Genomic DNA, 26,576 nt, shown 5'->3' with positions numbered 1-26,576 from the left:
TAAGCTATTAAATAGTTAATAACTATTTAATAGCTATTGTACATAGTTAAAATAAATTGAAAGGTACCTGTAAAATAAAAATAAATCATAAGATAGCTACAATATAATTGTTATTTATATTGTAGCTATATTAGGGTTTATTTTAAAGGTAAGTATTTAGTTTTAAATAGGATTAATTTAGTTCATAATAGAAATATTATTTAGATTTATTTTATAGTCATCCTTACTTGTGGGAATATCTCTTCCCCAACAGGAAATGGCAAAGAGTCCCAGCAAAGCTGGCCATATAGTCCCTCCTAGGCTCCGCCCACCCCAGTCATTCGACCGACGGACAGGAGGAAAAAATAGGAGAAACCATAGGGTGCCGTGGTGACTGTAGTTAGAGAAAATAATTAATCAAACCTGATTAAAAAACCAGGGCGGGCCGTGGACCGGACACACCGTTGGAGAAAGTAATTTATCAGGTAAGCATAAATTCTGTTTTCTCCAACATTGGTGTGTCCGGTCCACGGCGTCATCCTTACTTGTGGGAACCAATACCAAAGCTTTAGGACACGGATGAAGGGAGGGAGCAAATCAGGTTACCTAAATGGAAGGCACCACGGCTTGCAAAACCTTTCTCACAAAAATAGCCTCCGAAGAAGCAAAAGTATCAAATTTGTAAAATTTGGCAAAAGTGTGCAGTGAAGACCAAGTCGCTGCCTTACATATCTGATCAACATAAGCCTCGTTCTTGAAGGCCCATGTGGAAGCCACAGCCCTAGTGGAGTGAGCTGTGATTCTTTCAGGAGGCTGCCGTCCGGCAGTCTCATAAGCCAATCGGATGATGCTTTTAAGCCAAAAGGAAAGAGAGGTAGAAGTTGCTTTTTGACCTCTCCTTTTACCAGAATAGACGACAAACAGAGAAGATGTTTGTCTGAACTCTTTTGTAGCTTCTAAGTAGAATTTTAGAGCACGGACTACATCTAAATTGTGTAGCAAACGTTCCTTCATTGAAACTGGATTCGGACACAAAGAAGGTACAACTATCTCCTGGTTAATATTTTTGTTGGAAACAACCTTTGGAAGAAAACCAGACTTAGTACGCAAAACAACCTTATCTGAATGGAACACCAGATAGGGCGGAGTACACTGCAGAGCAGATAACTCAGAAACTCTTCTAGCAGAAGAAATAGCAACCAAAAACAAAACTTTCCAAGATAACAACTTAATATCTATGGAATGTAAAGGTTCAAACGGAACCCCTTGAAGAACTGAAAGAACTAGATTTAAACTCCAGGGAGGAGTCAAAGGTCTGTAAACAGGCTTGATCCTAACCAGAGCCTGAACAAATGCTTGAACATCTGGCACAGCTGCCAGTCGTTTGTGTAGTAAGACAGATAAAGCAGAAATCTGTCCTTTTAGAGAACTCGCAGATAATCCTTTATCCAAACCTTCTTGTAGAAAGGAAAGGATCTTAGGAATTTTTATCTTATTCCATGGGAATCCCTTGGATTCACACCAGCAGATATATCTTTTCCATATTTTATGGTAAATTTTTCTAGTTACCGGTTTTCTGGCTGGAACCAGAGTATCTATCACAGAATCTGAAAACCCACGCTTTGATAGAATCAAGCATTCAATCTCCAAGCCGTCAGCTGGAGGGAGACCAGATTTGGATGTTCGAATGGACCCTGTACAAGAAGGTCCTGTCTCAAAGGTAGCTTCCATGGTGGAGCCGATGACATATTCACCAGGTCTGCATACCAAGTCCACGCAGGAGCTATCAAGATCACCGAGGCCCTCTCCTGCTTGATCCTGGCTACCAGCCTGGGAATGAGAGGAAACGGTGTAAACACATAAGCTAGGTTGAAGGTCCAAGGCGCTACTAGTGCATCCACTAGAGTCGCCTTGGGATCCCTGGATCTGGACCCGTAGCAAGGAACCTTGAAGTTCTGACGAGATGCCATCAGATCCATATCTGGAATGCCCCATAATTGCGTCAACTGGGCAAAGATCTCCGGGTGGAGTTCCCACTCCCCCGGATGGAATGTCTGACGACTCAAGTAATCCGCTTCCCAGTTCTCCACACCTGGGATGTGGATCGCAGATAGGTGGCAGGAGTGATCCTCCGCCCATTGTATTATTTTGGTCACTTCTTTCATCTCCAGGGAACTCCTTGTTCCCCCCTGATGATTGATATAAGCAACAGTCGTCATGTTGTCTGATTGGAATCTTATGAATCTGGCCTTTGCTAGCTGAGGCCAAGCCCTGAGAGCATTGAATATCGCTCTTAGTTCCAGAATGTTTATCGGGAGAAGAGACTCTTCCCGAGACCATAGTCCCTGAGCTTTCAGGGATTCCCAGACCGCGCCCCAGCCCACTAGACTGGCGTCGGTCATGACGATGACCCACTCTGGTCTGCGGAAGCTCATTCCCTGGGATAGGTGGTCCAGGGTTAGCCACCAACGGAGTGAATCTCTGGTCTTCTGATCTACTTGAATCACTGGAGACAAGTCTGTATAGTCCCCATTCCACTGTTTCAGCATGCACAGTTGTAATGGTCTTAGATGAATTCGCGCAAAAGGAACTATGTCCATTGCTGCAACCATCAACCCTACTACTTCCATGCACTGAGCTATGGAAGGACGTGGAACAGAATGAAGAACTTGACAAGCACTTAGAAGTTTTGACTTTCTGACATCTGTCAGAAAAATCCTCATTTCTAAAGAATCTATTATTGTTCCCAAGAAGGGAACTCTTGTCGACGGAGACAGAGAACTTTTTTCTATGTTCACCTTCCATCCGTGAGATCTGAGAAAGGCCAGAACGATGTCTGTATGAGCCTTTGCCTTTGAAAGGGACGACGCTTGTATTAGAATGTCGTCCAAGTATGGTACTACTGCAATGCCCCTCGGTCTTAGAAACCGCTAGAAGGGACCCGAGTACCTTTGTGAAAATCCTTGGAGCAGTGGCTAACCCGAATGGGAGGGCCACAAACTGGTAATGTTTGTCCAGAAAGGCGAACCTTAGGAACTGATGATGTTCTTTGTGGATAGGAATATGTAGCTACGCATCCTTTAGATCCACGGTAGTCATAAATTGACCTTCCTGGATTGTAGGTAGAATCGTTCGAATGGTTTCCATTTTGAACGATGGTACTCTGAGAAATTTGTTTAGGATTTTTAAATCCAGAATTGGTCTGAAGGTTCCCTCTTTTTTGGGAACTACGAACAGATTTGAGTAAAATCCCATTCCTTGTTCCGCCATTGGAACTGGGTGTATCACTCCCATCTTTAACAGGTCTTCTACACAATGTAAGAATGCCTGTCTCTTTATTTGGTTTGAGGATAAGTGAGACATGTGAAACCTTCCCCTTGGGGGGTAGTTCCTTGAATTCCAGAAGATAACCCTGAGAAACTATTTCTAGCGTCCAGGGATCCTGAACATCTCTTGCCCAAGCCTGAGCAAAGAGAGAGAGTCTGCCCCCCACTAGATTCCGTCCCGGATCGGGGGCTACTCCTTCATGCTGTTTTGTTAGCAGCAGCAGGCTTCTTGGCCTGCTTACCCTTGTTCCAGCCTTGCATCGGTTTCCAGGCTGGTTTGGTCTGTGAAGCATTACCCTCTTGCTTAGAGGATGCAGAATTAGAGGCCGGTCCGTTCCTGAAATTACGAAAGGAACGAAAATTAGACTTATTCTTGGCTTTGAAAGGCCTATCTTGTGGGAGGGCGTGGCCCTTTCCCCCAGTGATGTCTGAGATAATCTCTTTCAATTCTGGCCCTTGAAGGGGATATCAAGCAATTTTGTCTTGGATGATACATACGCTGACCAAGACTTTAGCCAAAGCGCTCTGCGCGCCACAATTGCAAACCCTGAATTTTTCGCCGCTAATCTAGCTAATTGCAAAGCGGCATCTAAAATAAAAGAATTAGCCAACTTAAGTGCGTGAACTCTGTCCATAACCTCCTCATATGGAGTTTCTCTACTGAGCGACTTTTCTAGTTCCTCGAACCAGAACCACGCTGCTGTAGTGACAGGAACAATGCACGAAATGGGTTGCAGAAGGTAACCTTGCTGTACAAAAATCTTTTTAAGCAAACCCTCCAATTTTTTATCCATAGGATCTTTGAAAGCACAATTATCCTCGATAGGAATAGTAGTGCGCTTGTTTAGAGTAGAAACTGCCCCCTCGACCTTAGGGACTGTCTGCCATAAGTCCTTTCTGGGGTCGACCATAGGAAATAATTTCTTAAATATAGGAGGGGGGACAAAAGGTATGCCGGGCTTCTCCCACTCCTTATTCACTATGTCCGCCACCCGCTTGGGTATAGGAAAAGCGTCGGGGTGCACCGGAACCTCTAGGAACTTGTCCATCTTGCATACTTTTTCTGGAATGACCAGGTTGTCACAATCATCCAGAGTAGATAATACCTCCTTAAGCAGTGCACGGAGATGCTCTAATTCAAATTTAAATGTCACAACATCAGGTTCAGCCTGTTGAGAAATTTTTCCTGAATCTGAAATTTCCCCATCTGACAAAACCTCCCTCATGGCCCCTTCAGATTGGTGTGAGGGTATGACAGAGCAATTATCATCAGCGCCCTCCCTGCTCTTCAGTGTTTAAAACAGAGCAATCGCGCTTTCTCTGATATGCAGGCATTTTGGATAAAATATTTGCTATGGAGTTATCCATTACTGCCGTCAATTGTTGCATAGTAATAAGCATTGGCGCGCTAGAAGTACTAGGGGCCTCCTGCGTGGGCAAAACTGGTATAGACACAGAAGGAGATGATGTAGAACCATGTCTACTCCCTTCATCTGATGAATCATCTTGGGCAACTTCATTATCTGTGGCATTACTGTCCTTACTTTGTTTGGACGCTATGGCACAATTATCACACAATTTTGAAGGGGGAGATACATTGACTTTCATACATATAGAACATAGCTTATCTGAAGGTACAGACATGTTAAACAGGCTTAAACTTGTCAATAAAGCACAAAAAACGTTTTAAAAACAAAACCGTTACTGTCTCTTTAAATTTTAAACAGAGCACACTTTATTACTGAATATGTGAAAAAGTATGAAGGAATTGTTCAAATTTTACCAAAATTTCACCACAGTGTCTTAAAGCATTCAAAGTATTGCACACCAATTTTCAGAGCTTTAACCCTTAAAATAACGAAACCGGAGCCGGTTACAGTTTTAACCCCTCTACAGTCCCAGCTACAGCCTTTGCTGCGACTTTACCAAACCCAGAGGGGAATACGATACCAAATGAAGCCTTCTAGGAACTTTTCCAACTACTTTCAGATCCTCACACATGCATCTGCATGTCTTGCTCTCAAAAGTAACTGCGCAGTAATGGCGCGAAAATGAGGCTCAGCCTACAACTGGGAAGGCCCTTCCTGACTGGAAAAGGTGTCTAACACAGTGCCTGACGTTAAAAAACGTTCCCCAAGTTTATAAGTGTGAATTACCAGCATAAACATGTATAAAATGCTCAAATAAAGCAATCGATTTTGCCCATAAAAGTGTCTACCAGTTTTATAACCCATATTAAGCCCTTTATTCTGTTTGAGACTAAGAAAATGGCTTACCCGGTCCCCATGAGGGGAAATGACAGCCTTCCAGCATTACACAGTCTTGTTAGAAATATGGTTAGTCATACCTTAAGCAGAAAAGTCTGCTAACTGTTTCCCCCAACTGAAGTTACTTCATCTCAACAGTCCCTATGTGGAAACAGCAAACGATTTTAGTTACTGTCTGCTAAAATCATCTTCCTCTCACAAAGAGAATTCTTCATCTTTTTCTGTTTTAGAGTAAATAGTACATACCAGCACTATTTTAAAATAACAAACTCTTGATAGTAGAATAAAAAACTACAACTAAACACCACATACTCTTAACCATCTCCGTGGAGATGTTGCCTGTGCAACGGCAAAGAGAATGACTGGGGTGGGCGGAGCCTAGGAGGGACTATATGGCCAGCTTTGCTGGGACTCTTTGCCATTTCCTGTTGGGGAAGAGATATTCCCACAAGTAAGGATGACGCCGTGGACCGGACACACCAATGTTGGAGAAAATCTACGTGCAAAGTAAGTTTCACTATCAATACAGTGTATTTGTTACAATTGGTTATCTGGGCACTGAAAGGGTGGTAAGACAGGTGCGAGCAGGTTTACTTAAGCTAGTGGTACTGTTTAGAACATTAACAGCAAAGTTCCACATTATAATGCAGGTTACTACCATGGAACACCCATAAAACTCCCATGGAACACCCATATATTGGCTACCATCCTATATAATAAAAGGCCAGGTCTGTTTTTCCGACGCAGTCATGCGCAGTAGAGACAAACATACCTGGCCTTATCCCCTTAACGACCACGAGACAAACATACCTGGCCTTAACCCCTCAATGACTAATGCTGTACAGCCCTTGTACGGTCCTTGGCCTCTCTCTGCCGTGATCTCGCCACTGCATGAGTGGGGCAGTGCTGAAAGAGTCTGCATTGGGAAGTGGTGGTGCCGATGGTTGGTGGGAGGGATAGGAGGGAGGTGGGTGATCGGCCCATCGCTGGTGGGGGGGGGGTGGGGGCAAGAGCAGGTGGGACCGCTGCGCTGCAGAAAAAAAATTTGTTGAGAGCGGCAGGGAGGGGGAAGGAGGGAAGGGGGATGAGGAAGAGGGGAAACGAGTGGATGGGGGATCAGAGGGTAGGGAAAGGTTCTTGAAGGGAGAGGTGGGTAAATAAGGGAGGAGGGAGGGAGTTGGGCAACTACACCACAGAAGCAAATGCTTTTCCTTACACATTTTGGCCCATGTACATGGGCTTAACACTAGTTGTTAATAAAGAACAACAAAAAAAACTTAATAACAAACCTATATGAGCTGGGGGGGTTGTGGGTAAATTGTACATGTGTAAATGGTATTTTATATTTATGCATTATACTGTAAAATATAATATTATGTATTTTAAGTCAGCTCATTTTTTAACTTTTTGTTTTACAATTATGATTTTTTTTTTTAAACATTGCACTATGTAAAACTTGTTTTTAAAACAAGATGGCTTTTTTAACTTTGTATTTGTATATCCGCTACAAGTTACCACTGTTATGAACGTTTTTAGTTCTAATATTGTGATTATACTGTAACAAATGTGATATTAAAATATAAGGGATCATTTACATAACACTCTTGCTGCACATGGCGGTATTGTTTTTAACATTCCACTAGTGGTAGAGAACCATCACCTCTAACAGTGAATTGTAGTAAAACTACCTTCTAACAGTTATTGTTTTCCTTTACCACATTTCACTCGCAATCTCAATTAGTTTAAAAACATAGCGCTATTGTGACTAATTAGCATTGGGTCATTAGTATTGATCTTACTGTGTATATAAAAGGAAGATTTTTTGTAAATATAGGGAGATAAGTCTGCTCTCCCTGCAAGCTCAGGCCATTTCATTGGGTTGTGGTTTCAATTAGCAGAGACATCTATTTCATATACAAAAAAAAAATACCTAAAGAAGCAATTTCCCACACATTTTATACACTGCTGATGGCATAATAAGTCATTTTAAACACTTTAAGGGGAGAAAAATGTTACCATACAGACAGCCAGATTACGAGTTTTGCGTTATGGCTGGCTCGCTAATAACTTGCAAGTTATTTTCACTGCTCACCTTTCATAGCGCTGCTATTACAGGTTTGTAAAAACCCGGCTTGTGCGGGCGATATGGTTGCGTTGAGCTCCATACCTCACCCAAATACAAGCAGTATTTTGACGTGCTCGTGCACGATTTCCCCATATACATCAATGGGGAGAGCCGGCTAAAAAAAAAGCCTAACACCTGTGATCACGGAGCGTAAAGCTCCGTAACGCAGCCCCATTGATGTCTATGGGGAAAAAAAATGTATGTTTAAACCTAACACCCTAACATAAACCCCGAGTCTAAACACCCTAATCTGCCGCCCCCAACATCGCCGACACCTACTTTACACTTATTAACCCCTAATCTGCCACCCCCAACTTCGCCGCCACCTACATACATTTATTGACCCCTAATCTGCCGCCCCCAATGCCGCCGACACTTACCTACACCTACCTACAATTATTAACCCCTAATCTGCCACCCCCTTTGTCGCCGCTGCCACTATACTAAAGTTATTAACCCCTAAACCTCTGCCCTTAACGTAACCCTAACCCTAAGTCTAACCCTAACATAACCCTAACCCTAACACCCCTAATTTTAACATAATTTAATATAGTAGCGGCGACGTTGGGGGCGGCAGATAAGGGGTTAATAAATGTAGATAGGTGCCGGCGATGTTAGGGACGGCAGATTAGGGGTTAATAAAATGTAACTAGTGTTTGCGAGGGCGGGAGTGCAGCGGTTTAGGGGTTAATATATTTATTAAAGTGGGCAGCGACGTCGGTCAGCAGATTAGGAGTTAAATAATTTATTAAAGTGTTTGAGATGTGGGGGGGGCTCGGTTTAGGGGTTAATAGGTAGTTTATGGGTGTTAGTGTACTTTGTAGCACTTTAGTTAAGAGTTTAAGTTACGGTGTTAGCCCATAAAACTCTTAACTACTGACTTTTAGTCATTACAGGAGAGGCTATACCGCTCACTTCTTCCAAGACTCGTAATACCAGCGTTAGGCAAATCCCATTAAAAAGATAGGATACGCAATTGACGTAAGGGGACTTGCGGTAAGCTCGAGTCGCGGAATAAAAGTGAGCGTTACTCCTGTACCTGCCAGACTCGTAATACCAGCGGGCATTAAAATGTAGCATTGGGACCTCTCAATGCTGCTTTTTAAGGCTAACGCAAGACTCATAATCTAGCCGAGTGTCTCTACATTATCACCTGTATCATCATAAATATCTTTCCTCATCGTAGGTTTAAGGTCAGGGTTAATATACATGCAAATTATTCCTCCCCTCTTATTAACCCTATCCTACTAAATAAAGTATAACCCTCTAAGTTAACTATCCAGTCGTGTGAATCAGGTTTTAGTTATGTTGATAACGTCACATTCCTCTTCAGCTCTTCCATTTTACCTATCATGCTTCTGGCATTTGCTTTCATACATTTAATTTTCATTTGCTATCTGCTGCTATTAGGTGCTCTCCCCTTCAAACTTTGTAATGTGACATTTCCTAAGATATCCCTTCTGTCATCCATGCTTTGAGATATTCCAGATGTATCATATACAAAGAGTCATCTGTCAGTTCTATTAGAAGTGAACATATATTAAAGAATATAACACTGTGATCCATAGGTATCCATGTGATTCATTTGAGCCTTGAGAACCCCCACTAACTTCACATCTCATTGCTGCTCTTTTATAGATCTATTCAAACGTAAACTATCAACATCTCTTGGTTAGTCCCATAAAGGTTCCTCTCCTCTTATACTCATATATCTTTTATGTATTCACTTGATGTAATTAAAATACTAGTAATATACATTTAAATAAAATAAATTATAATAAAAATTTAATAAAAGCAACATTATAAAATTACAAAAACAAATCAGATTTTAATACATTTAGTTGCATGGTTTTCTTTCAAATTCTAATGTATTTTTTTTTTTTTTTAAAGGAAGAAATAAATAAGTAAAACAAATTTAGAGAACCAAACTCAAATGATAGATCTGAAGAAGCTTCACTAGTCAGAGCGGTATTTGATGCCTATGTAAGAGTGTATCACCCTTTGCAGTGCTGCCCATAATTCACTCAAATATCTAGACGTAGGTGAGTGTCACATTGGGTGAATCTGGCAGCTTTTCCAACCTTGGAGACGTGGGCATCTTGCCAGTAATGAAGATGTATTAATGCTTAATGCAGCTTAATGTATACGTGTCATATTCATAATTTACAGAAGCTTTTCTAAAGCATTAAATTCATTTATACTCCTTAAAAGCTACTCAATCCTAAGGGCTAAGTTAGTTCTGTGGATTTTCTCTTTTTGAATTAAATGATATATTAATTGTTAACATATCCCAACTCATCCATTAGTGCATGTGAAAGCGATAAATGTGCCAAAGTAGCAATAATATGATCGAGGAAAGTCATATTGGTCATTAGGGCTGAAAGCGTTTCATTTATGGCCCTTACAAAAAAGAGACTTAAGCCTTGTAAGAAAAAAAAATGATCAACAATTTTTTCCCCCTGATATTGGGCCAAGATTACAAGTTGAGCGCAAAAAATTGCTTCTGCGAAAGCGATATTTGCGCACAACTTAGTAATACCAGTGCACATAAATGTGCGTTGGTATTACAAGTGAGGTGCAATGTGAACACAACCTTGCGTTCATATTGCGATCACGAGAGAACACTTCCATAGGCTCCAATGGGAGTCTCGTTCTCCATGCCGTGATACACGGCATGAGAACTAGCGCAGCGAAGGGGGTAAGTCGCGCAGCGATAGGCAGCAAATATAAATATATATGTATATGAATATATATTTATGTGTTAATATATTTAACATAGACCATCTGCAATGTAAATGCACTTTCCAGTGCTGTTTTTTTTTCTAACACCCCACACCCGCCAACTTTAGCCCCCAAAAATGTCTTAAATGCAGTTTTGTTTAACTTTAAAAAAAAGATACTTTTTTTTAATAAAAACTAAACTATACTTTCATTTGGGGCCAATTAGGGCACTTTTAGAAAAATAACAAGAGGTCTGACTTGCTAATTGCTACCACTAAGCTCAAAGTAGAAATAACCAGCCACTTGTAATGAATGGTTATTTATTGAGTGTCCGTAAACATGCAAATTTGCCCATTTGTGGGCATGTGATAAATTAGCACTCCACTTGTAATCTAGCCCATTATATTTAGATTTCAAATAATAAAACATAGTTTACATGTAATCAATCATAAGTAAGTTACACTGGCCCAAGTTACGAGTTTTGCGTTAGAGGCTATGCGGTGCTAACGAGCAGTTTTCACTCATCGCTCACTTACCTACAGCGCTGGTATTACGGGTTTTTACAAACACAGTCGTTAAAAGACAAGAAGTGACCGTTGAGAAAAATTTTGCTCATTACCCGCACTCCAATACCAGCGCTGCTTAAGTCAGTGGTGAGCTGGTCGTATGTGCTCGTGCACGATTTCCCCCATAGGAATCAACGGGGAGAGCCGGCTGAAAAAAAGTCTAACACTAGCAAAAAAGCAGCGTAACGCTCCCTAACGCAGCCCCATTGATTCCTATGGGGTAATACATTTTATGTCTACACCTAACACCCTAACATGAAACCCCGAGTCTAAACACCCCTAATCTTACACTTATGAACCCCTAATCTGCTGCCCCCGACACCGCCGCCACCTACATTATACTTATGAACCCCTAATCTGCTGCCCCCCAACATCGCCGAACCCTACATTATATTTATTAACCCCCACTCCTGCCGCCCCCAATGTCGCCGCCACCTACCTACACTTATTTAACGTCGCCGCCACTATAATAAACATATTAACCCCTAAACCGCCGCACTCCCGTCTCGCAAACAGTTAGTTAAATATTATTAACCCCTAATCTGCCGGCCCTAACATCGACGCCTCCTACCTACATTTATTAACCCCTAATCTGCCGCCCCAACATCGCCGCCACTATATTAAAGTTATTAACCCCCTAAACCTAAGTCTAACCCTAAAACCTAACACCCCCTAACTTAAATATAATTGAAATAAATCTAAATGAATATTACTATCATTAACTAAATTATTCCTATTTAAAACTAAATACCTATAAAATAAACCCTAAGCTAGCTACAATAATAACTAATAGTTACATTGTATCTAGTTTAGGATTTATTTTTTATTTTACAGGCAAGTTTGCATTTATTTTAACTAGGTAGAATAGTTATTAAATAGTTATTAACTATTTAATAACTACCTAGCTAAAATAAATACAAAAGTACCTGTAAAATAAAACCTAACCTAAGTTACAATTACACCTAACACTACACTATAATTAAATTAATTCCCTAAATAAAATACAATTAAATAAAATTAGCTAAAGTACAAAAAAAAAAAAACACTAAAATTACAGAAAATAATAAACAAATTACCAAGATTTTTAAACTAATTACACCTAATCTAATCCCCCTAACAAAATAAAAAGCCCCCAAAATAAAAAAAGCCCTACCCTACACTAAATTACAAATAGCCCTTAAAAGGGGCCTTTTGCGGGGCATTGCCCCAAAGTAATCAGCTCTTTTACCTGTAAAAAAAATTACAAATCCCCCCCAACATTAAAACCCACCACCCACACAACCAACCCTACTCTAAAACCCACCCAATACCCCCTTAAAAAAACCTAACACTAACCCCTTGAAGATCACCTTACCAGGGGAAGTCTTCATCTAACTGGGCCGAAGTCCTCAACGAAGCCGGGAGAAGTCTTCATCCAGCCGGGCGAAGTGGTCCTCCAGACGGGCAGAAGTCTTCATCCAGACGGCATCTTCTATCTTCATTCCATTCCGGCGCGGAGCGGGTCCGTCTTCAAGACATCCGACGTGGAGCATCCTCTTCATCCGACGGCTAACACTGAATGAAAGGTTCCTTTAAATGACATCATCCAAGTGGCTCCCTTCAATTCCGATTGGCGGATAGAATTCTATCAGCCAATCGGAATTAAGGTAGAAAAAATCCTATTGGCTGATGCAATCAGCCAATAGGATTGAGCTGGGCATTCTATTGGCTGTTTGGAACAGCCAATAGAATGCCAGCTCAATCCTATTGGCTGATTGGATCATTCAATAGAATTGTGAACTTCAATCCTATTGGCTGATTGCATCAGCCAATAGGATTTTTCTACCTTAATTACGATTGGCTGATAGAATTCTATCAGCCAATCGAATTGAAGGGACGCCATCTTGGATGACATCATTTAAAGGAACCTTCATTCAGTGTTAGCCGTCGGATGAAGAGGATGCTCCGCATTGGATGTCTTGAAGATGGACCCGCTCCGCACCGGATGGATGAAGATAGAAGATGACGTCTGGAGGAAGACTTCTGCCCATCTGGAGGACCACTTCAACCCGGCTTGGATGAAGACTTCTCCCGGCTTCCGCTGAGGACTTCGGCACGGGTTGGATGAAGACTTCTCCAGGTAAGGTGATCTTCAAGGGGGTTATTGTTAGGTTTTTTTAAGGGGGTATTGGGTGGGTTTTAGAATAGGGTTGGTTGTGTGGGTGGTGGGTTTAATGGTTGGGGGGGGATTTGGTAATTTTTTTACAGGTAAAAGAGCTGATTACTTGGGCAATGCCCTGCAAAAGGGCCTTTTAAGGGCTATTTGTAATTTAGTGTAGGGTAGGGCTTTTTTATTTTGGGGGGGCTTTTTTTATTTTGTTAGTGGGATTAGATTAGGTTAATTAGTTTAAAAATCTTGTAATTTGTTTATTATTTTCTGTAATTTAGTGGGGGGGGTTTGTACTTTAGCTAATTTTATTTAATTGTATTTAATTTAGGGAATTAATTTAATTATAGTGTAGTGTTAGGTGTTAGTGTAACTTAGGTTAGGTTTTATTTTACAGGTCAATTTATATTTATTTTAGCTAGATAGTTATTAAATAGTTAATAACTATTTAATAACTATTCTACCTAGTTAAAATAAATACAAACTTGCCTGTAAAATAAAAATAAACCCTAAGCTAGCCACAATGTAACTATTAGTTATATTGTAGCTAGCTTAGGGTTTATTTTATAGTTAAAGGGACAGTCTACCATGGAATTGTTATTGCTTTAAAAGATAGATAATCCCTTTATTACCTATTCCCGGCCTAGATTTGGAGTTTTGTCGGTAAAGACCCGTGTAGCTAACGCCGGCTTTTTTCTGGCCGCACCATAAAAATAACTCTGGTATTGAGAGTCCACATAAAGGCTGCGTTAGGCTCCAAAAAAGGAGCGTAGAGCAGATTTAAGACGCAGCTTCACCTCTCGGATACCCAGAGTTGCTTACGCAAGGCGGCCAGCCTCAAAAACGTGCTTGTGCACGATTCTCCCATAGAAAACAATGGGGGCTGTTTGAGCTGAAAAAAAAAACCTAACACCATGCAAAAAAGCCGCGTTCAGTCTCCTAACGCAGCCCCATTGTTTGCTATGCGGAAACACTTCCTACGTCTGCACCTAACACTCTAACATATACCCCGAGTCTAAACAGCCCCTAACCTTACACTTATTAACCCCTATTCTGCCGCCCCCGCTATCGCTGACCCCTGGCATATTATTATTAACCCCTAATCTGCGCTGCTCCGTAAACCGCCGCTACTAACATTATCCCTCATGTACCCCTAATCTGGCTGCCCTAACATCGCCAACCTCTATTTTATATTTATTAACCCCAAATCTGCCCCCCACAAGACGTCGGGCCTCCACCTGCCTACACTTATTAACCCCTAATCTGCCGACCGGACCGCAAACGCTATTTAATTAGATAAAGATATTAACCCCATATCCGCCTCACTAACCCTATCATAAATAGTATTAACCCCTAATCTGCCCGTCCCTAAACATCGCCGACACCTAACTTCAAACATTAACCCCTAAACTGCCGACAGGGAGCTCACCGCTATTCCTAATAAATGTATTAACCCCTAAAGCAAAGTCTAACCCTAACACTAACACCCCCCTAAGTTAAATATAATTTAAATCTAAAGCGAAATTAATTAACTCTTATTAAATAAATTATTACCTATTTAAAGCTAAATACTTTACCTGTAAAATAAATCCTAATATAGCTACAATATAAATAATAATTATATTATAGCTATTTTAGGATTTATATTTATTTTTACAGGTAACTTTGTATTATTTTAACCAGGTACAATAGCTATTAAATAGTTAAGACTATTTAATAGCTACAATAGTTAAAATAATTACAAATTACCTGGTAAAAATAAATCCTAACCTAAGTTGCAATTAACCTAACACTACACTATCAATAAATTAATTAAATAAACTACCTACAATTACCCTAATACTACACTATCAATAAATTAATTAAATTCCTACAAATAAATACAATTAAATAAACTAGCTAAAGTACAAAAAATAAAAAAGAACTAAGTTACAAAAAATAAAAAAATATTTACAAACATAATAAAAATATTACAACAATTTTAAACTAATTACACCTACTCTAAGCCCCCTAATAAAATAACAAAGCCCCCCAAAATAAAAAAATGCCCTACCCTATTCTAAATTACTAAAGTTCAAAGCTCTTTTACCTTACCAGCCCTGAACAGGGCCCTTTGCGGGGCATGCTCCAAGAAGTTCAGCTCTTTTTCCTGTAAAAAAAAACATACAATACCCAAGCCCCCCAACATTACAACCCACCACCCACATACCCCTAATCTAACCCAAACCCCCCTTAAATAAACCTAACACTAAGCCCCTGAAGATCTTCCTACCTTGTCTTCACCTCACCGGGTTCAACGATCTGTCCAGAAGAGCTCCTCCGATGTCCTGATCCAAGCCCAAGCGGGGGGCTGAAGAGGTCCATGATCCGGCTGAAGTCTTCATCCAAGCGGGGCAGAAGAGGTCTTCCATCCGATTGAAGTCTTCATCCAAGCGGGATCTTCTATGGTCATCCATCCGGAGCGGAGCGGCAGGATCCTGAAGACCTCCGACGCGGAACATCCATCCTGGCCGACGACTGAACGACGAATGACGGTTCCTTTAAATGACGTCATCCAAGATGGCGTCCCTCGAATTCCGATTAGCTGATAGGATTCTATCAGCCAATCGGAATTAAGGTAGGAATATTCTGATTGGCTGATGGAGTCAGCCAATCAGAATCAAGTTCAATCCGATTGGCTGATCCGATCAGCCAATCAGATTGAGCTCGCATTCTATTGGCTGATCGGAACAGCCAATAGAATGTGAGCTCAATCTGATTGGCTGATTGGATCAGCCAATCGGATTGAACTTGATTCTGATTGGCTGATTCCATCAGCCAATCAGAATATTCCTACCTTAATTCCGATTGGCTGATAGAATCCTATCAGCCAATCGGAATTCGAGGGACGCCATCTTGGATGACGTCATTTAAAGGAACCGTCATTCGTCGTTCAGTCGTCGGCCAGGATGGATGTTCCGCGTCGGAGGTCTTCAGGATCCTGCCGCTCCGCTCCGGATGGATGACCATAGAAGATCCCGCTTGGATGAAGACTTCAATCGGATGGAAGACCTCTTCTGCCCCGCTTGGATGAAGACCTCAGCCGGATCATGGACCTCTTCAGCCCCCCGCTTGGGCTTGGATCAGGACATCGGAGGAGCTCTTCTGGACAGATCGTTGAACCCGGTGAGGTGAAGACAAGGTAGGAAGATCTTCAGGGGCTTAGTGTTAGGTTTATTTAAGGGGGGTTTGGGTTAGATTAGGGGTATGTGGGTGGTGGGTTGTAATGTTGGGGGGCTTGGGTATTGTATGTTTTTTTTTACAGGCAAAAGAGCTGAACTTCTTGGGGCATGCCCCGCAAAGGGCCCTGTTCAGGGCTGGTAAGGTAAAAGAGCTTTGAACTTTAGTAATTTAGAATAGGGTAGGGCATTTTTTTATTTTGGGGGGCTTTGTTATTTTATTAGGGGGCTTAGAGTAGGTGTAATTAGTTTAAAATTGTAATATTTTTCTTATGTTTGTAAATATTTTTTTTATTTTTTGTAACTTAGTTCTTTTTTATTTTTTGTACTTTAGCAAGTTTATTTAATTGTATTTATTTGTAGGAATTGTATTTAATTAATTTATTGATAGTGTAGTGTTAGGTTAATTGTAGGTAATTGTAGGTAGTTTATTTAATTAATTTATTGATAGTGTAGTGTTAGGTTTAATTGTAACTTAGGTTAGGATTTATTTTACAGGTAATTTTGTAATTATTTTAACTATTTTAGCTATTAAATAGTTCTTAACTATTTAATAGCTATTGTACCTGGTTAAAATAAATACAAAGTTACCTGTAAAATAAATATTAATCCTAAAATAGCTATAATATAATTATAATTTATATTGTAGCTATATTAGGATTTATTTTACAGGTAAGTATTTAGCTTTAAATAGGAATAATTTATTTAATAAGAGTTAATTTATTTCGTTAGATTTAAATTATATTTAACTTAGGGGGGTGTTAGTGTTAGGGTTAGACTTAGCTTTAGGGGTTAATACATTTATTAGAATAGCGGTGAGCTCCAGTCGGCAGATTAGGGGTTAATGTTTGAAGTTAGGTGTCGGCGATGTTAGGGAGGGCAGATTAGGGGTTAATACTATTTATTATAGGGTTAGTGAGGCGGATTAGGGGTTAATAACTTTATAATAATAGCGGTGCGGTCCGCTCGGCAGATTAGGGGTTAATAAGTGTAGGCAGGTGGAGGCGACGTTGAGGGGGGCAGATTAGGGGTTAATAAATATAATATAGGGGTCGGCGGTGTTAGGGGCAGCAGATTAGGGGTACAAAAGTATAACGTAGGTGGCGGCGCTTTGCGGTCGGCAGATTAGGGGTTAATTATTGTAGGTAGCTGGCTGCGATGTTGTGGGGGGCAGGTTAGGGGTTAATAAATATAATATAGGGGTCGGCGGTGTTAGGGGCAGCAGATTAGGGGTACATAAGTATAACGTAGGTGGCGGTCGGCAGATTAGGGGTTAAAAAAAATTAATCGAGTGTCGGCGATGTGGGGGGACCTCGGTTTAGGAGTACATAGGTAGTTTATGGGTGTTAGTGTACTTTAGAGTACAGTAGTTAAGAGCTTTATAAACCGGCGTTAGCCCAGAAAGCTCTTAACTACTGACTTTTTTCCTGCGGCTGGAGTTTTGTCGTTAGATGTCTAACGCTCACTTCAGACACGACTCTAAATACCGGAGTTAGAAAAATCCCATTGAAAAGATAGGATACGCAATTTACGCAAGGGGATCTGCGGTATGGAAAAGTCGCGGATGAAAAGTGAGCGTTAGACCCTATTTTGAGTGACTCCAAATACCGGAGGTAGCCTAAAACCAGCGTTAGGAGCCTCTAACGCTGGTTTTCACGGCTAACGCCAAACTCCAAATCTAGGCCCCCCAATTTTGCAAAACCAACACAGTTATATTAATATACTTTTTACCTCTGTGATTACCTTGTATCTAGGAACCTTCTTCCAGCCCCCTGATCACATGACTGTGACTGTTTATTTTCTATTAGCATTGTTTTGTGCTAAATCTTAAATAACCCCAGGTGCCTGAACACAGTGTTATCTATATGGCCCACATGTACTTTCTGTCTCTTTGTGTTGAAAAGAGATTTAAAAAGCATGTGATAAGAGGCAGCCCTCAAAGGCTTAGAAATTAGCATATGAGCCTACCTATGTTTAGTTTACACTAAAAATACCAAGAGAAAAAAGCAAATTTGATGATAAAAGTAAATTGGAAAGTTGATTAAAATTAAATGTTCTATCTGAATAATGAAAGTTTAATTTATACTAGAATGTCCCTTTAAGTATTTAGTTTTAAATAGGAATAATTTAGTTAATGATAGTAATTTTTATTTAGATTTATTTTAATTATATTTAAGTTAGGGGGGTTACGGTTAGGGTTAGACTAGATTTAGGGGTTAATAACTTTAATATAGTGGTGGCGACATTGGGGGTGGCAGATTAGGGGTTAATAAATGTAGGTAGGTGTCGGCGATGTTAGGGACGGCAGATTAGGGGTAAATAATATTTAACTAATGTTTGTGAGGCGGGAGTGCGGCGGTTTAGGGGTTAATATATTTATTATACTGGCGGTGATGTCCAGTTCGGCAGATTAGGGGTTAAAAAAATTTTTATAGTGTTTGCGATGCGGGAGGGCCTCGGTTTAGTGGTTAATAGGTAGTTTATGGGTGTTAGTGTACTTTTTAGCACTTTAGTTAAGAGTTTTATGCTACGGCGTTGTAGTGTAAAACTCTTAACTACTGACTTTAATATGCGGTACCAGTCTTGACAGGAGAGGGTCTACCGCTCACTTTTTGGCAGACTCGTAATACCGGCACTATGCAAGTCCCATTGAAAAAGAGGATACGCAATTTACGTAAGTGGATTTGCGGTATTTCCAAGTCTGGCCAAAAAAGTGAGTGGTGAGTCTGTACCTTCAAGACTCGTAATACCAGTGGGCGTTAAAAAGCAGCGTTAGGACCGGCTAACGCTGCTTTTTAAGCCTAACGCAAAACTCGTAATCCAGCCGACTGTGTTTTATTATTTTTCACTATGCTTGACTATATGTGTCCTAAATTTCACTGAGAAAATGTGATATTAAAGCTAATTATAAGCTTACACATAACCCATGCACAAATATTAACCACAGAATTACTCTAAGATTGACAAGCCATTTCAGAACAGGATACGCCATTTCTGATTGGTTCGCCAGCTGTGTTCTGCTCAGGAGTAGCAATACACTACAGATCCTGAGGAGGACATTAGCTAGGTGTTTAACCACTTTTCAGAGGTAAACGCTTAGTTAAAAGCAAGCATTAATGCAATAATAAAATGCTCTAATTCATTGGAGGATTTTATTTTTACATTATTATGCCCCTTTAAACAAAAAAGTAATTAGCAAAGTGAGCATTTAAAAAATCACATTCTATACACATATGCCACAAAATGGAAAATTAGTTAAATTTGAAATATTTTCTGTAAAACAATAATGCTTCTTTGGTCATAGATTACTATACTAGCAGGGAATGTAACATTCATTCCAACTTGAAAACTGTTTCCTGTTTGTTCACAGCTACTGCAATGCTGTTTGTGTGACTGAAAAATCCCCTTAATCCAAGTGTTTCCAAACACTTGTTATACAAGTTGCAGTGTTTAAAAGGTATGGTAACATGTGCATTAAGTTTTATTTTCGTATATGAAATAGCCAAGTTTGTTAAACCACAATCCATGTACATAGGCTGAGCTTGAGGGAATAGCAGATCTCATTATCTTGTATTTCTCTCCAGGGTCGGCTCCAAGGGGGGGCTTTGGGGGGCAATGCCCACCCAAATCGAATGCTGTGCCCCCTCAAAAAAATGTAAAATGTTTTAAATTTTAATATTTATGTGTGAAATTAAAATTAATGGCGTGGCTGGAACCGCATGAGGGAAAATGTTGTGCGCACAGCGATAATCTAATGATGACAAGCTATGTGGGCGTGGGGCTTTCTGTGCACTGATAGGCTGAGCGCAAGCAAGTGGCTCTTTCGCTTAGCCTATCTTTGCACAGTGTGTGAAGACAGTCTGAGCGGGATATTGGGAGGTGGATCAGGATGTGGCACCCGTGACTGAGAAACTCTAAGTGAACATAAGTCACGTAAGTTAAGCCCATCCTGCCACCTAGAACACCGTTACTCAAGTTAAAAGGTTAAAAGGAGGTAGAGTCTGGCAAACTAAAGAGACCCAAAGCACTCTGACCAACTGTTAAATGTAATTGCATCATGAGTGTTGTTGCCTTTCCCCATCTGCTTGGCTTGTGACCGGGACTATTAGGATCTCTAGTATATCAGGCTGAGGTAAAATAATAGATGTTCTCAAAGTTCTGTAGCATTAATTCAGTAAGGCAAGAAAATGTTGACAATGTGAGGTCAAAGATGACAAAATCTATGATCTTCAAGTTTGGAAACGAAGGGGATTAATTATCAGTGTTATAAAGCTATGGACAGTAACCATTGGTTTACATAACATTCATGTGAGACAAGTAGGAGACAGGTTTGGGTCATAATTATATACAATATTATTTCTTTAAATCCCTTAAAGACAACATGGTGTTTACAAAATCAGAAATAAAATTAGAGATATGTTGCAACACAATGGGCTTCAACCTACAGAAAGTTCAAGAAAAATATTTAATTTCATTCTCCATTCAAATGTTATTATAAACATATACAGACAGAGACAGGTCAATACACGCATCTAATGCAATTTGCATTAGATGCGTATACTGACCTGTCTGTCTGCTGCTGAATATACTACTTCTACTAGAGATCCTAATAGTCCTGGCCACAAGCATATGGGGAAAGACAACGACACTCATGACGTTATGAAATGTATCTATACTTTTGACACTGCAACTACACATCAGTCAATTATGGATCACACAGATATCTGGAGAGCAGATTAACCCCCTACCTCCTGATAATATCCTCCTTTCAACTCTACACACAATATATGTAGGTCTGCTCTTATTTTGACTCTCATACATGCGTGCCCCCTCGTAAAAAAAAAAGGCCCCCCCATTTCATTTGTTCTGGAGCCGACCCTGTTTCTCTCTATACAAAAAAATCACCTTATCTTATCCTTTCTTTTGAACACAAAACCCTGCATTTAGAGAGAGCCATTGAAAGTAAACATTGTAGTTTATATCTCTCCTACCCCACTGGGTGTAATTTCTTCCCCTGCATCTTATTAACATAGCTTTTCAGTACCCATTACTGCAGGGTTTAACATTCTTTTAAAACTCCAAATCTAAAAATAACTTACAATACAATCCTGAAAACAGTGCAACCCTGAAACAAAATTGCAATTGCAAAATAAACCAATGTAACCAGTATGCAGCCAAAACCCAAATAAAAATATTACATTGTGATAACGGTGTATTAAAATATAATAATCAAATTAAATGTAACAGGTAATCAAATTAAATTACAAAATAAATGTAAAATATATAATTACAGGTAGCCCTCAGTTTACGCTGGGGTTAGGTTCCAAAAGGAATGGTTGTAAATCGAAACCGTTGTAAATTCAAACCCAGTTTATAATGTAAGTCAATGGGAAGTGAGGGAGTTAGGTTCCAGGCCCCTCTCAAAATTGTCATAAGTAACAACTAATACAATATTTTTAAAGCTTTGAAGTGAAGACTTTAAATGCTAAACAGCATTATAAACCTAATAAAATAATCACACAACACAGAATATATCATTAAACTAAGTTAAATGAACAAAAACATTTGCTAAACAGCATTATAAACCTAATAAAATAATCACATAACACAGACTTCACTTGCATTTTTCTGCAAACAATTCTTTCTATGCATTCCAATCTGGACTGATTTATAGACAGGAAGATCTTGTATATGGATAATATGAAAGCAGTTCCATGAGGATTTCGCCATTTTATTGTATAAATAAGCCTGGACTATATTTATATAAATCATATTACAATCTTTGGGGAAATTGGCTTCCTTCTTGTAAATACAACTGAATTTACATTGATAATTGGCGTTTCAGTTAAAATACTATTACTGCTGTGCAATCAAATGATAAAAGCAGTCTTGTATCAACCGTAGACAAAATTTTAATGGAAACTTGCTTTTTATTTCTCTTCCAAAGTATAAACAGAGCCTATTTTATTATATCTCTAACAAAACCTGTGGAGTCATAATTTAGAAACTTTACATTAAATTTTAGATGTCAGGAATATACACGCCCCCATAAAAATATTAAACTTTATAGAAATAGTATCCTGTTTTAAACAAAAAATTGGATAAATAATATCAAATGTATTTAAAATTCAGTATTCTTATACACACTCAGATATTCTGTCACCATATTTATTAGAGTAAAAGAGCACAACACACACATTTGTGTTTGCACAGATATTTTTGTTGCACTTTTGCTCAAATAAGTCCAGCACCAAAATGCTGCAGGCTGTGGACATTTTTGGTATTTGTTTTACTAATGAATGCTAAATAATTAACAGCTAGATTACGAGTTTTGCGTTGTGTCACCGCTTACCTTTAATAGCGCTGCTATTACAGGTTTGCAAAAACCCGGCGTTTGCAGGCGATATGGTTGCCTTGAGCTCCATACCGCACACAAATACCAGCGCTGCTTTGAGCTGCTTTGACATGCTTGTGCACAATTTCCCCATAGACATCAATGGGGAGAGCCGGCTAAAAAAAAGCCTAACACCTGCAATAAAGGAGCGTAAAGCTCCGTAACGCAGCCCCATTGATGTCTATGGGGAAAGAAAAGTTATGTTTACACCTTACACCCTAACATAAACCCCGAGTCTAAACACCCCTAATCTGCCGCCCCCGACATCACCAACACCTACCTACACTTATTAACCCCTAATCTGCCACCCACAATGTTGCCGCCACCTACCTACACTTATTAACCCCTAATCTGCCACCCCCAATGTCGCCGCCACCTACCTCCAGCTGGGAGAATTCTTCATCCAAGCGCAAGAAGTCCTGGATGAAAGGATTTCTCCCCCGCATTGGATGAGGGATGGATGTCCGGATCTTGCAAAAACTGTAAGTGGATCTTCGGGGGTTAGTGTTAGGTTTTTTTAAGGGTCTATTGGTAGGTTTTATTTTTAGATTAGGGTTTTGAGCACTGAAAAAGAGCTAAATGCCCCTTTTAAGGGCAATGCCCATCCAAATGCCCTTTTCAGGGCAATGGGGAGCTTAGGTTTTTTAGTTAGCGGTTTTATTTGGGGGGGTTGGTTGTGTGGGTGGTGGGTTTTACTGTTGGGGGGGTTGTTTGTATTTTTTTTTACAGGTAAAAGAGCTGATTTCCTTTGGTACAAAATGACCCGCAAAAGGCCCTTTTAAAGGGATATGGCAGTTTAGTTTAGGCTAGGGTTTTTTTTATTTTGGGGGGCTTTTGGTATTTTGATAGGGCTTATTAGATGTAGGTGTAATTAGTATTAAATATTGTTAATTCTTTTTTATTTTGTGTAACTTAGTGTTTATTTTTTTTGTAATTTAGTTAATTGTATTTAATTAATGTAATTTATTTTAATTTTTAGTGTAATGTTAAGGTGTTAGTGTAACTCAGGTAGGTTTTATTTTACAGGTAAATTTGTATTTATTTTAACTAGGTAGTTAGTAAATAGTTAATAGCTATTTACTAACTAGTCCTACCTAGTTAAAATAAATAGCAAACTTAGGCTGTGAAATAAAATAAAACCTAAGATAGCTGCAATGCAACTATTAGTTATATTGTAGCTAGCTTAGGTTTTATTTTTACAGGTAGGTATTTATTTAGTTTTAAATAGGATTAATTTAGGTATTAAATTGTAATTTTTATTTTGAATTATTTCTAATTAGGTTAAAGATAGTGGGTGTTAGGGTAGAGTTTTAGGGGTTAATAACTTTAGTATAGTGGCGGCGACATTGGGGGCAGCAGATTAGGGGGTTAATAACAGTAATGTTGGTTGTGGCAATGTTAGGGACAGCAGATTAGGGGTTAATAATATTTAACTAGTGTTTGTGATGCGGGAGTACGGTGGTTTAGGGGTTAATATGTTATATTATAGTGGTGGCGATGTCCGGAGCGGCAGATTAGGGGTTATATAAATTTATTTTAGTGTTTGCGATGTGGGAGGGGCCTCGGTTTACGGGTTTAATAGGTAGTTTATGGGTGTTAGTGTACTTTGTAATCACTTTAGTTATGAGTTTTAAGTGCTACAGCTTTGTAGCGTAAAACCCATAACTACTGACTTTCAGGTGGCGGTACAGATCTTGTAGTTATAGGCTGTACCGCTCACTTTTTGGCCAAACAGGCAAACACGTAATACCGGCGCTATGGAAATCCCATTGAAAAATGACTTTTTGAAAGGTGCGGTAGTTACGTTGCGGTTAAGGGCCAAAATGGTGTGCGGTAAGCTATACCTACAACACCTGGTAATAACCAGCGGTAAGTGAAAAGAGCCATAACGCTTGCTTTTTCAACCATAACGCACAACTCGTAATCTAGCCGTATAATAGGCACATCCCAAACAAACACAGTGGAATACTACAAGCCACAATCTTATGTTCACTTAAAGTTAAATATAGGATATTTTCTAACAGCTAGTAAATACTATTATGTAAATAAGTAATATATACCAACATACATCTGTATATATAATATATATATATATATATATATCAGTGTTCTCACAGAAAATGTTGCCAGCTGGTGGCATTAGGAAGTAGTCGGGTGGGGGCAGTAACAATATTTTTTAATATTATATCATTTTCTGTTATCAAATCAAGCTAAAATAAAAGTATTTAATGATAATTAGTGCAATAAAAATGAACATTTTTGAATATTAGCTAATGTAACGCTTATATTGACGAAAATTATAACCAGATGGTTAGTAAAATCAGCCAGGTGGTGCACCCACTAAAAAGGTCCTGGGGAGAACACTGTGTATTTATGTATCATAATGTATGTATGTATATATATATATATTATATATATATATATATATATATATATGCGTGTATGTATGTATATATATATATATATATATATTATATATATAATATGTAATGTGTGTGTATATATATATATATATATATATAGTATATATATACATATTAAATAGAGGGAGAGACTATGAGTATAAAAGCCTATAGCGGTTAGAATTTCCGTATCCAAAAAATTAGCCTAATAATTTAATTAACTCCAGAAATCTTAACAAACCTTAGAAAACATTTATTTTATTAAACCACTAGGTGTGAAATCATGAGCTGTCATTTACAAATTAGTTAATAGGGACACTCTTTATTGCAGTGTGCATAATTGCGCAGTTAAATGTTTAATTTAACTAAAATATTAATATTGGTGCACAAGGATCAGGGCGTTAGTGTAATAACAGCCTGTAATTAAGTCGTGTCATGTGCCAGATTAGAGAAGAAAATGCCTTACTAATTGGATTATAGTTAATCTTGTAGCATGCTCCTGATCATAACTGCTAATTCAATTGTACATTCATTCTACCCCGCCTCATTGCCATTAAGCGCACATTTAATTACTTCAATAAATAATTGATATTGCAACATTCAAAGAGAAAGGACAGTTTACTGTGCCAAAGCACACAGCTGCCCTAGCCGTTTAGTGCACAGATAAAATGAACAATATCATAGGGCAGCATAACGCTTATGTTGGAAATGCATTATTATTAGGTGAGCATTTGGAGCTTTTATTTTCATCTCACGTTCTCTCCTCACTCCATGCGCATATATTTCCCTGGCACCAAAAAAAAAAGAGTTATGTGCTACTGACAGATCTATTGTTGTCTTAATAACAGCTCCCTGCCCCTCATATAACTCCCTGTGTAGTGCTTGTAAGGCTTGGCTTATCTGTTCCTCAAGCACAAGGCTTTACAGCAGCTACACGCTACAACATCCTGAGATAAGACTGAATTGTCATTATTCCTCTCTGTACTGCACAGAACTGACAAACAAGCCATGTAAAAAAACACCAGAGTGACAAAGCAGCAGCCGCTTTCTACACACCAATATAAAAGACAGCCCATCAATTCTCCAGGATATACACAGCCATTATTGTTGTGGAAACAAAGGCCTGTGTCAATTGTGCTGTGTTATAAAGCAGTCGCTCAAATTATAACCATGTACCTAACTGCATCTGATGGCAGAAGCTATTTAGTAGTGATATTTTACAGGAAGGCAATGAAAAGCAATAACTGCTTTATTTAATGTATCTGTTCCATCCAGCTGCCCTGGATGGATCTTAATAGAAGCTGTCGATCAATGTCAGTTCTCCCCCCTTTTTTTTATAATAACTGCAGCAGACTGCGATGAATGTGAAGGAAAGATATCTAAAGCTAGTGATCAGACCACTGTTAGTTTCCTGTGCTCAAAGATTTGTCAT

This window comes from Bombina bombina, chromosome 2 (assembly GCF_027579735.1).
Source record: "Bombina bombina isolate aBomBom1 chromosome 2, aBomBom1.pri, whole genome shotgun sequence".
Taxonomy (NCBI): domain Eukaryota; kingdom Metazoa; phylum Chordata; class Amphibia; order Anura; family Bombinatoridae; genus Bombina; species Bombina bombina.
This window is presented reverse-complemented; position numbering follows the sequence as displayed.